This window comes from Condylura cristata, unplaced genomic scaffold (assembly GCF_000260355.1).
Source record: "Condylura cristata isolate star-nosed mole 26May11 unplaced genomic scaffold, ConCri1.0 scaffold00018, whole genome shotgun sequence".
Lineage (NCBI taxonomy): Eukaryota > Metazoa > Chordata > Mammalia > Eulipotyphla > Talpidae > Condylura > Condylura cristata.
The window spans coordinates 38,901,726-38,914,937 of NW_004567119.1; the positions used below are offsets into that span (position 1 = coordinate 38,901,726).

The 13,212-nt window shown below is 43.6% G+C and overlaps 1 protein-coding gene across 1 annotated transcript in view; it reads right to left on the reverse strand.

Moving 5' to 3' along the window:
* Positions 1–1,648, reverse strand: part of KLHL12 (kelch-like family member 12) — a 24,580-nt gene extending 22,932 nt beyond the window's left edge. Inside the window, exon 1 of the mRNA XM_004685517.2 lies at positions 1,508–1,648. The gene's annotated coding sequence lies outside the window, so the exon portion shown is untranslated. The remainder of the gene's footprint in view (positions 1–1,507) is intronic.
* Between the last annotated feature and the right edge of the window lie 11,564 nt (positions 1,649–13,212).

Below are 13,212 nucleotides of genomic sequence, written 5' to 3' on the forward strand. Positions count from 1 at the left end.
TCCTTAGGAGATTCCTGCCTCATCAGGAATCTACCAGGTGACCACATGGTGTAGCAGACCTCTCCTGACCCGCCCGCTGCTCCCCAAGCAGTGTACTTTGTCGATCTGCCTGTTCTGCTCCCCCCTCTGTCTCGGGTGAAGCCTCTCCCCCTCTCCATCGCCGGCCTGTACCCCAGTTCTGTATGCACAAATAAATAAATCTTTAAAGAAAAAATTATGATGACTTTCAAAGGCATCTGGATTTTTAAAAAGTGAGCCCTCAAATGAAGGCCAATACCTACAATGAATAATGAACCAGCTATCTACAAACTTCTATTTGATTAAGTTACTGAAGCCCTTCTACAGAAGCTCTTTCCTACTCTACATTATTAGTAATTGTCTATCAGTCAAATCAATTTTGATAATTCTTTTTATAATAACACAGTTCTATCAGGCTAGAAGCTTGTCAAAATTCCCCTACTAATTTTACTGCTATAGTTAGTGGCAGTAACATGTATCAATTAACTCGGTGAGAGATTATATGTCAGTAAATCAACTTATTATTTCCTTGACTGTGGACAAGTTTTATCTCCGTAATTTGTTTTCTTCTTCTTCGTCTTTTTTGGTTCCAAGAACAATCTGTGGGGAATGAATTGGAGGTGGTTATCGACAGTGTCTGTTATTTGGAACCCAAAACTTTTTGAAGGGATCCAAGGAAAAAAAAAAAAAAAGCCTTCAAAAGTCCACAACTCACAATCATACTATCTGAATAGCAAATCAAGAATCTAACTTTAAGCTACTTCTGTTTATAGTTAGCATATTATACTATAAACACCCTTCCTCCAATAACTGTGTGATAACTATTTTACAGAAAAGGAGGTGATTCATCCAAGTAGATTATGTTTTTCAGCAAGGATTTTCCTTAAGTCAATTTAATTTTAAAACTCCGGAGATGTAACAAACGTCTGAATAAAGGTCCATTTACTCTGACGATCTTCTGGAGCGTTAACACAGGGTTCAGCCTGGGACTGGGTCTTACGTTTTCAGTATCAAAAATGACAGTAACCCTAGCGTAGGGCGGTCGTCCTCCTTAGGAGATTCCTGCCTCATCAGGAATCTACCCTCACCTTTCTGAGATGCTCTATTCTAGAACTTCCTTTAACATCCGAATAGAGGGGTTCCACTATGGAAGACTCCGGGTGGGACGGGAAAGGGGTGTCAAATTCTGGAAAGGCTAAATCCCAGGTGGCAGAAGAACAAGAAAGGAGGTCTCTTCCCCTGACGACACCAGGAATAGAGCTGGCATTTATCTCCAAGTGGGGGTGGTGGAGACGAGCAGTTTCCGGGGGTGGGGGGTTATTGAAAGGTTGGGCGCTCGACGCCAGACGGCCCCCCCGGCTCCCCTACTCTCCCGAGCGTCTCTTCCATTCCTACGTGGGGGTGGGGGGGAGGTGGGGAGGCAGGGTTACAAGCGGGGGCTGAGAGGTAGGGAGGAAAGGGCTGCTTGCTACACCTCCGTGCAACTCACCTCCGCTCCGCCCTGCCGCACCGGGGTGATCGGTGCCGGGGCGTCCCCCGCCCGGGAGATGGGGTGGGGCGCGGGGCTAGCAGCCGGCTCAGGACGAGCCGAAGCGCCGCCGCCGCCCCGACCCGGAGGCTCTGGAGCCGTCACCGTGGACGTGCCGGCTCCAGTCCCCACGGCCGCGCGACGTGATGACGTCATGCTACTCGAGCACCGCCCCCTGTCTGGCCCCGGCAGCCTCGCGCGTCACGTGACCCGCAGGTACCTGGTCCAGCTCCTCCGTAGACTTCCAGAAAGACAAAAAGAGGAAGGTAGGGCCGCCTGGGTCGGGCAGGGAGGGACAGGGTGGACAGCTTTCCATCTCCGTGGTTGGTGAGGCTGAGTTTCAGAAGAGGATAAAATGTCTAAGTCGGGATATGGTTTCACCTGATAGGTGTTCAGGAGACCTCTCATGTCTTAATCCACAACCGAGAGTCCAGAGAGGGGGTGCTAGTGTGACCACGCTGGGCGCCCCACCTCCATAGAGTCGTGACCAAATTGCAGTGGAGCAAAGATAACAACCCGAAGATAAATAAGCATAGGACAGCCTCCTGCGTCAGAGCAACAGCCTGGCGGAAAAGGGTGTGAAAAATTGTGACTAAATTGTGCAGCCCTATCGGCACTACAGCTCATGAGGGGTGGTGGCTGTATGGCGTCCTTTTGATGTTGACCCGGCTGCCCACGCCGACACGGGGAGCTTTGGAGTTCTGGTACTGTGCTGGGAAAGGAGCGTGTGAGGGATGGAAGATGCACTATCGGCGAACTCTCTAGGAGTAGGGCTGCAGACTGAGGCTACTAGCTTGTTTGAGGCTCCCAATCTAGAACAGTTGGAACTTGAACCAGCAGGGAGAACTGCTGTATAAGCTCCCAGGAAGCACTGCTGTATATGCTGCATAGGCTACTATTTACAGCCCAAAGCTATGATACTTTAAGTACCTAGACCCTGATAACTGGAGCATGTACTCCTGAGCAAACCACTGTACTTGCAAAGCAAAGAGAACAATTCCTATCTTGTTGCACTGCCTCAGCAACTATAATGCTAACCCAGCACTGCATAGTTCTCAGATGCAGCCTAGTGGTTGAGGCTGGCACAACAAGACTAGTACCAGTAATTCTGACTGACCCTCTAGGGAGGGTCACTGTAGATCCCTACCACACAGCTCAGGTTATCTACAACACAGTAAGAATCTTGAAACCTTAATGCTCCTTGGAAGTGAAACTTTAGTGTCCTATAGTCCCAGATCCCTTCTACCCATTACCTCTTGCCAGAACCAGGACCTTAGCCCTCTGATTAAGTGCAAAGGCAGAAGTCTATGAAGTAAAATACACCTAAAGATTTTGGGTAAAACATCGAAGATTATACCTAGCTTCTTAAAGGAGGAGTATAAAGCCAATTTACTAATACAGGAAAAGGAAATTCCCTATTACTTCTGATAAAGAGTAAAAACAAGGAGAAAGAAGTATGTATTTTAAATCCTCTAGCAAAACACACCCAAAAGACGTCTCAATACAGTGAACTGGACTATGCCTAGAGAGGAGTTTAAGGTTTTAGGTAGAGCCATGCTTCATGAACTAAGATAAACAACTGATGATGTAATGCAAGACCAAAACAATATGAGACTGCTACAACTAGTAAACTAAAAATACTATAACCAAATTGGGGCCCTTCCTGATGGCGCAGTGGGTAAGGATGCAGCACTGCAAGCGAGTGGCAGTGTGAGTTCGATCCCTGGCCCTGGAGGTGACCCACATGGTGCAGCAGACCTCTCCTGACCTGTTCGCTGCTCCTCTCAGCAGTGGACTTCCTCAATGAGCTGTTCTGCTCCCTGCTCTGTGAATTCTCTGGTGAATCCTCTCACTGCCCGTGAACCTCTGGCTTGCACTCCTGTTCTGTATGCATAAATAAATAAATCTTAAAAAAATATAGAGTGGGGGCCTCCCTGGCTCTGGGTTAAGTCCCAGAGTGAGCTATCACTGTTTCCGCCTGACTTCAATCACTGACCAGGGTGCTAACCCACATATGGTGAAGCAGACCTCTCCTGTCTCACCCGCTGCTCCTTTCAGCAATATATTTCAGAAGATCCTCCTGTTTGGCTCCCCACTCTCACTCCCTGTACCTCTGGTCTACAACCTAGTTCTTTTATGCACAAATAAATAAATCTTGTAGAAAAAGTTATAGAGTGAATGGATTTCAAAACAAAGTCCAACTTTCTGTTGTTTACAGGAAACCCATCTTACCGACAAAACCAAGCACAGACTTAAAGACTGCAAGACAACCCTACCAGTAAATGGTGATAGTCAGGAATGGCTGTGCTTATTATCAGATAAAATAGCTTTCCAATTAAAAAAATAAAAGAGTAAATAAAAGAGCAAGAGGAACATTACATTATGATTAAGGATCAAACACAAAAAGAAGTAATACAAGTATACACACACACACACACACACACACATACATACATACATACACATACATATATATTTTTTCACCAAATGATGGTGCAGCAAGATACCTAAGACAATTATTATTAGAACTAAAGGAGATACTGGCAACAGCACAAATAATACTGTGTGTTCTCATGGACTAACTAAAGCAACTTGAAAAAGAGGAACAAACCAGACCTAAAGGTCATAAAAGAAAGGAAAGAAAGAAGCAGAAGTAAATGATACAAATATAAAAGAACATCAAAATATCAATGAAATGAAAAGTTGATTTTTTTGAGAAGATAAAATTGATAAGCTTTTAGCTAGGGTAACAAAAAGAGAAAACACTAATAAATAGAAAAGAAAGGTGAAATTGCCACAAGTAACACAGAAATACAAAGGATTATAAGAGATTACTCTGAACTCAAATTAATGCCAATAAACTTAATAACCTTGAAGAAATGGATAAATTTCTAGACCAGAAGTTTACAAGATTAAGCCAGGAAGAAGCAGGAGAGTTGAATGAACCTATCATATCATAGAAATTGAAATAGCACTAAAAATGTCTCCCAAACCAAAGCCATGATAATTTTATCATAACTTTATAGACCTTAAGCTCATCTTGATCATGTTACTTCTAAAATTACAAGAAGAGGGATGTTCCCTAATGCATTTTACAATGATATTACCTTAATGCCAAAACAAGATGAAGACAACCCAAGAAAACTACAGACCGATTTCCCTGGTAAATATTGATTCAAAAGTTCTCAACAAATACTAGCAAATCAAATTCAGCAATACACAGATTATACATCAATGTCAAATGGGATATATCCCAGAGGTGCAAGGATGGTTTAATATGTACAAATCAGTGATACACTTTATCAACAACAAAAAAGATAGAAGTCATGTGGTAATACCTGTACATGTAGGGAAAACATTTGATAGATTTACCACTTATGATAAAAACCCACTTATGATAAAAACTCCCAACAAAATGAGAAGAAAACTACCTCAACATAATAAAGGCCATGTATCGCAAACCAACAGCCAGTATCTAATGATGAAAAACTGAAAGTGTTCCCTTTAAAATCAGGAACAATACAAGGATTCTCACTGTCTCCTTTTCAGTTTAATTTAATGTTAGAGGTTTGAGCTAGCATAGTCAGAAAACAACAGGAAATAAGAGGAAACCAAGTTGGGGGAGAAACGAAACTAGTATATGCAGATATGACACTGTATTTAGAAAATCCTAAAGAAGCCACCATAAAGCTATTAGAAACAACAAATGACTATAGCAAAGTGGCAGCTTACAAAATCAACATATAAAAATATGCTGCATTTTTATGTACAATGAATGAGAAAGAAAAATATTAAAAATAATTTCATAATCACTTTTAAAGCAATCAAGTACTTAAGGATCAGCTTATCCAAGGAGATCAAGAACTTACACAATGAAAAACAACAAAATATTATTAAAGGATACCAGTAAGAAAGAAAGAGATGGATGGAAAGATGTTCTTGGATGGGGAGACTCAATATATTCAAAATGATGATTTTACCAGAAGAAATACATAACTTTAATATAATGGTCACCACAATACCAACAATATCTGTAAAGAAATTGAGCAAAAGGACTGAATTTATATGGAGCCATAAATGGCCTTCCATAGGAAATGCAATCCTGAGAAAAATAGAAGGGAAACAAGGCAACCCATTAACTGATTTTGAATTGTGTTACAAAGAGATAGTGATCGCCATATTGTACAAGCATAAAAATAGACACCTGAAGGGCTGTCCTGGTGGCTCGCTCCAGGGGTGCAGCCACTGCAGCATGAGTTCGATCCCTGACCAGGCAGCTGGCCCACATGGCTCAGCAGATCTCTCCTGTCCTGCCCACTGTTCCCCTCAGCAGTGTGTTTTAGTCAATCCACCTGTTCAGCTCCCCACTCTGTCTCTGGTGAATCCTCTCACTGTACCTCTGGCTTACACCCTAGTTCTTGTATGCATAAATAAATCAATCTTTAAATAGAATACACAAAAATAAATTTCAAGTGAATTAAAGAACTAAGAGTTTTTTAATTACGACCATCAGCAATGAAATATCCAGAAGAAAATGGTGATACATTTCTGACTGAAGGATGAAGGTGTTTTTGGAGACTCTCTCTCCTGCAAGAGAAATAAAAGTATGGGCAAACAATTGGAAGTCAACATATTTTAAACTTTACAAAGCAAAAGAAGATATGCATAGATCACAGACAGCCTATGCAATAGTAGAAAATATGTACACAACTGACAAGGTGCTAATACCCATCCCAATACCCCAATTTAACAATAACCTAAACAAAATGGACAGTAGATGTGGGCAGTTCACTAAACAGGCTATCTAGAAGGTGAATAGGTACATGGAAAAATGTTCATCACTGCTTTTCATAAGGGAGACACAGTTCAAAACCACAATGACAGATCATTTCACACCTGTGAGAATGACACATGTTTTAATTCCCAACAACAATCTGAAGAGGAATCAGAGCGAGGAGACCTATGACACTGCTGGTGGGATTATAAAATGTTGCAGCCATTTTGGAGAACAGTCTGGATTCACCTTAAAACACCAAAAATGGAAGTTCTGTATGACTCAGCAATCTTCTCTTGGGCTTCATCTAAAAAACTTAAAACCATCATTGCAGAACAGTAGCACTTTACAATGTTTAGGGCAGCGTTGTTTATACTAGCTAGGGCATGGAAACACCCAAGTGCCCACTTATCAGAAGATGTGGAATAGCCATATATTGGAAATCTTTTCAGTCCCATGGAAAGATGAAGTGTTGCCTTTTACAGCAAATGGAAGAAGTTTGAGGGAATTATGTGTGGTAAAGCAAATCAGAATGATAAAGACAATATTAGACATTTGCATAGTAGACAATGGGCAAAGCAAAATATTTATAGGGACTAATGGGCACTAATAAAGTGAGAATTCTGAGGTTAAGCAGGAAGAGGGAAGGAGAAACGGTCAAAAAAAAAACAAAAACAAAAAAAACCACAACCCAATAAGTCCATTGTCTATAGAGGCCTTTTCAGACTCTTACCACTGTGGTAAATCCTCGGAACCCTGCAATTCACTGACCTCAGCATTCTCTGCATCATAATGGGGGTCTGACATCAACCCCAGGGAGTCCCCTAGCTTCTTGCACTCCAGAACAATTAAGTAGAAGGAACTTGTGGTCACCAGGATTTGGACACTAAGGAAGATCGCAAAGGCTATTCTTAGAAGTCCCAGCGGTTCTCATCTGCCCTGTTCCTCTTCTGCTGCCTCCACCAGCTTGTGGGTGCTGAGCCTTCAATTTAGGGAATTTCGCTTCCAATTGATCTTGGAGCACTTAGTGGGTTATGAGCGGGAAATTGTCCACAATCCCTGTCCAGACAACTGTGTTCGACTGTTTTCAGTGTGACTTTTGATTCGTTAGGGATAATAGAGTCATAGCTGCGTGGTAGCTTTCTAATTTAATATGGTTTCCATCTTTCCTTTCATCTCAGATCTAAAATTGAGTGCAAGAGTGGAGCAAATTCTAGTGGCATTTTGGAAAAGTTCATGAAAATTATGAACGCAACTACTTTAACTGAGCAATTCTTATAAATTTATTCTTCCTATATACTTACACACATTTAAAATATTATGTGCATAATGTTGTTTGTAGGTTAATGCCTGTGACTAAGGACTGGTTCATTTAAGTATTTTACAGCCATACAATTCTGTTATCCTTTTGTAACTTCTGAACTTTGCATCTCGTGAATTAAAAATATGTACAATTTAAATAAAAAGTGAAAACAACTCCTTGTTTTCTGGATGTAAAATAGCACTTTAATGATATTGCTTAATTCCTGGCTGCTAAATTAAGAAATTTTCCAAATACGGAGGGAGCTTAGTAAAAGAGGCTTTGTTTAACTGTGCCCACGCCTTTTCCAAAGAATAAAAGACAGAAATTGCTAACAAGAAAGCCAGCACATGAGGCGACTACTTCAGGCTTCTCCTGTTTGTTTGTTTGTTTTGTTCTCCCCCCGGGTTACAGTCCCAGCAAGTTCTGGGTCTTCATGTTATGAGGACATTCTCCTTTCCTTCCAAGAATAATTCCAATTTTTTGGGATGTCTGACCCAGTCTTTTACAGCCCAACTTACTCAGAATTTCCTAAGTCCATTCTGGAGTTGGGACTGAATAAGGTTAGATATCATATCATCTTTAAAAAAAAAAAACTTTAAAAAATACATATATTATGCAAACAAGAGCTGGGGTATAAGCCAGAGGTACAGGGTTGGGGGTGGGGGGCAGATGGCAGTGGTGAGAGGATTCACTAGAGACAGAGTGGGGAGCAGAACAGGTGGGTCCACTGAAATACACTCTGAGGGGAACAGCAGGGCAGGCGCTTCCATGTGGGTCAGCTCCAACTCATGCTTCAGTGGCTGCTGATAGCTTCATAGTGCTGAGACTTAACCCCTTGTGCCACCAGGGAGGTCCCAAATATCATATCATCTTTATAATTTGGACACTTGGGGCGATTAAAGGTGTTAATAGTTATTGGAGAGTTTCAGTAAGGGAAAACAGGGAATTTGCCTTGGAACTCTAGATCAAGTACCTAAAGGTCTGTCCATCTGTATACCAGGCAGCTTGGGTACTTTGCATTTACACCAGGAGAGTGTGGCTGACGAGGATGCATGCAGCTCTTTGTTGCTGACTGTCATCAAAGCAGCGCCCAGCTCAGAGCAGCTCTGAGAAACAGCTAAATTGGCACCAGACCCAAGTTGGGCCTCCCGAAGGCAGTTCCCGCCCCTCACTGCACTGTGGACATATTAAGCAGACCCTTCCCTGGCCAGATGGCACTCTTTTGTTAACTGACTTTGGCTCAAGGACTCTTCCAAAGTAAGAGCTTTATTTTGTTGCAGGGCAGGGAGAGAGGGACATCACTGATCATCCAAACCTGCCTGCTCTAAATAGGTTCTGCCATCCACTGCATCAAGACAAGACAAAAGAGCTTTAATGGAAAGGAACTTTAATACAATGAGTATTCAATACAGAAAAGACAAAGAATATAATTTCTAAATCAAGCACCTGAAGTTACCCATCCCCTCGTGGGTAAAAGTTCACTCAAAAGGGATTGGCCCACAGCAAGGCCTGAAAGCCCACCACAAGACTAAGTACTTTTTGGCTGGGACCCATAGAAAAGGGTCAGCCATGGCCAGACAAGTCTGGGAGGAAAAGAGCAAAATCAAAATCAAGATAAACGCTGCCATAGTCACCTCCCCACGGGTCTCTCACCCACATCTCTTTCAACCAGTCCAGGGCCAAGAAGCAAACGCACTTTCTTCACGTCTCTCTGCTCCATGTGGCTCCCTTAGGTCGCCTTCTGGCTCTCCATCCTGCTTCCTTCTTTCTCCAGATCCTTCTCTTCTCTGCTCAGCTCCACCCTCCTTCTGGGTGAGGCAGGGAACCCACAACTTCCCCTTTTCCTGGGGACCCCTCTGTTACAATTTGATCTTTCTTAGACTGCAGGGCTGCCTAGGACAGTTTTCCCTGCTTTCCCTCTTTTCTTCATAGGGGTGACAATGATGAATGATGTCATCTTTTGGAGTTCGGTATTCTTGGATTCACTCTGGGAAAGGTTTCACCAGAGCTCCTCTTTCAGCGGCACGAGGCGAGATTCGCCATGAGACAAGAGACTCGTTATATTTAAAGAGCAAGTTTATTAGAAAGAGACAGGAGAGGAAAAAAAACTCTTGCATAAGCGGACAGGAAGAGCTACCCTGAAAGGGACAGGATTGCAGAGAGAGAGAGAGACCTGAATGGTTGTAGGCGGTCTTAGGAGAGCGGCCTCCACTGAGGGAGGTCAGGGCAGAGAGGTCCAGGCATGGCACAGGTCGCAGGCAGGCAGGAGGCTGCTGCCCTGCACAGGGAGAGAGCGGGTGGGAAGAAACACCTGCATAGTCACAGGTGGGCGGAGGATGGCTGCCGCGTCCTGGTGGAGAGACAGCCCCGAGCCCCCACCCTTGCGAGCAGTTAGTTGCTGAGTTATATCTATCTAGAACTAGAGAGATTTCCTGATGAGCTTCATGTCCATGTCTTTATCTTGTACCTTTTGGGTCTGAGCTTCAGGCACAGCCCTCAACAGTCTGTTACCTGCTGGGACCTCCTGTAGACATCCAGGCATCTGGGACATCCCAGACATCCAGCTTTGGTGCCTGAGGACCTTGATGTTCTGGCTGTCTCAGTTATAGTGCTAGCCACTTCCACCCATCCCCTTCGTTTGACTCAGTCTTGTGATGCCTCCCCTGCATTCCTTCCTCCATCAACACTATCTCAATGCTCTCCCTGTCTTTTCTCACTCCCTTCCGATTTCCTTTACATATAAGTATTTTTCCTAAAAAAATCCTTGCACATTAATCTTCTCTGAGGACTGGACTAACACAGCATTCAATAAAATTTCTTTGGACTGTATTACCCATTTGTGCTAAATTAAGAGTTTACCAATTTCCCCAAAGTTATATATTTTAAATCTAAGATGGATGTAGTATAAGATAAATTGGTTTCCTTTTTAAATTTATTGATAGAATAGGGTAGAGTCAGATTCTTAGCTTTTATTCTTCTTGAATATTATTTGCCAACAGCTCATTCATTGTTTTTGTCATTTACCTGTTCTTCAGCATACAGCTGGTCCTGGATTTTGGAAATAAGTGAGTCAGCTTTTAAGTATGCAATTAGAGAAAGAAACTACTATTTACTAGAATCAGGAGTGAAAAGATCCAGGACTTTAGAACCAGGAGTTTATTTATTTAATTTAAAAGGATTATTTATTTATGCATAACTGGTGTACAGGTCAGAGTTGCTGAGGGTGGTGAGAGACTTCACCAGAGACAGAGTGGGGAGCAGAACAGGCAGAGTGATGAAGTATACTGCTGAGGGGAGCAGTGGGCGGTTAGGAGAGGTCTGCCACGCCATGTGGATCAGCTCCAGGGGCGGGGATGGAAGGAGCACTGAAGTGGCTGTGGGTAGCTCATAGTACTGTATCCTGACCCATTGCGCCACCAGGGAGGGCCAAACCAGGGGTTGAAATTGAAATAATCTGGGCCCTCCCTGTTGGTGCAGCAGGTTAAAGCGCAGCATTGCAAACTGGCCACTTCAGTGCAAGTTCCATCTCAGGCCACGAGGTTATCCACATGGCGCGGCAGACTTCTCCAGTCTTGCCCACTGTTCCCCTCAGGAGTGTACTTCATCAATCTGCCTGTTCTGCTCTCCACTTTGTGTTCAGTGAATCCTCTCACTGCCCCTGCACTTCTGGCCTGTGCCCTAGTTCTGTATGCATAAATCAATCTTTGAAAAATAACAAAAAATCTGTGGAGTGGGATACTGCTTAATTCATAGGGCTAAAAAGATAAAATTGAGATGAAAAGTATCAAGTAGCTGCTCAATGAGTGTTCCCTCTTAGATTCTTTCTCTGGTCCTACTACTAAAAAGTGAAGAAACCTACAAAGTTTAACCAGTTGCTATAAATCTCCATTATTAAATCTCCATTATTATAAGTCTACGTTCCTCTGGGCCCTTCCTGGTGGTGCAACAGGTTAAAGCACAGCAGTATGGAGCTATCCGCAGCCACAAATTGCGTCCCCAGACAGGAAGCTGACCCACACTGCACAGACTTCTCCTGGTTGCTCCCCTCAGCAGTGTATTTCAATACATTTGTCTGTTCTGTTCCCCACTTGTCTCTGAATTCTCTCCACCCCACCACACCTGTACCCCAGTTCTGTATGCATAAATAAATCTTAAAAAAAACATACAAACCAACCCTGCATTCCTCATGTAGAAGATGGAGTTGGATTGATGTGGTCCCTGTACCTTCCAGTCTAATACATGTGGTTGCAAATGTGGATGCCTCCAGGGCTTAAGCAGCTGACTCTGGAGTGAAGCAAGCTAAGCAGGGACCAAGCAAGCTGAACTGGAGAGCATAAGGTCCCTGGAGGTCACAGGGACTGTGCTGCAGCCCCAGGATACAGGCCAGAGAGCATGTGTGTGAATGCTGCAGCCTGAAGGTCACAAGTTTGTATTGTTAGCTTAGCGATGAAGTACTTTTTAAAAAAGATTTATTTGTGCATACAGAACTGGAGTACAGGCCAGAGGTGCAGGGGCAGTGAGAGGCTTCACCAGAGACAGAGTGGGGAGCAGAACAGGCTGACTGCCGAAGTACACACTTAGGGGAGCAGTGGGTGGTCAGGAGAGGTCTGCTGCACCCTTTGGGTCACCTCCAGGGCAGGCAGGGATCAAACTCATGCTGATGTGGCTTTAGCTTCTTAGAGCTGTGTTTTAACCCGCTGCGCTGCCAGGGAGGGCCCCGAAGTATTTAAATGGAAGATAATTTGATACTGAATAAGCTACTCATTGCTTGTGCACAAGAAGAAATAACCACAGTATAGGAACCCTCAGCTACTAGTGAAAAGCAAGACGACATAAACCGTACTTTTGAAGGATCTGGCTTGCCCCCTGCTCCCATCCTGTTCGTACTCCTCACAGGTAATCATTTTTCTGAATCCACATTTCCTTTGTGAAGTTTTTACCATTTGTCTCCTTGAACTTTCATTAGTTCTGCAGTTTCTGAACTTCACATAAATGCAGTTGCCATGTATTCTTCGGTAACTAGCTTCCCTCCTGGCCCTAGTCTTCCGATTCAGCCATGTTGCTGATTTGTCACCAGGAGGTCATTTTCACGGCTGGTGTTGCATTTGGCTTGTTGGCAGGAGGCTGCTACCACAGAGCTGCCGTGGACTCTGGGTACAAGTCAGGTTTCTCAAGGGCAGTATGTTTTCGAGTCTAAGTTGTGACCTATGTGGGAGTTCTGAAACCACGTAGTGGGGCAGAACCAGCATTCCTTTAGGGTTTTGGACACACGTCACATCGTGCTGCTTCACCGACTGTGTTGCCACATGTCCACACAGCGGGCGGTCCCACAGAAATGCAACACCCCCATCTGCTCTGTCTTGCTGCACAAACATGCAGTATCAGAGTTTTTATTATTTATGCCAATCTGGATGGCGTGAGGTGGTTTCTTTCTCTGGTTTTAAGTTACGTCTCCCTGATTACTGCTTGAGGGTGAGAAACGTTTCCTTTGTCGGCCTAGTTAGGCTCTCTTTCAGGAGAATCTTTTTCCAGTTGGATAAAGCTGACCCTTAAAGTGTACCTGACTTTGTAAGTCAAAGAGGACACCGG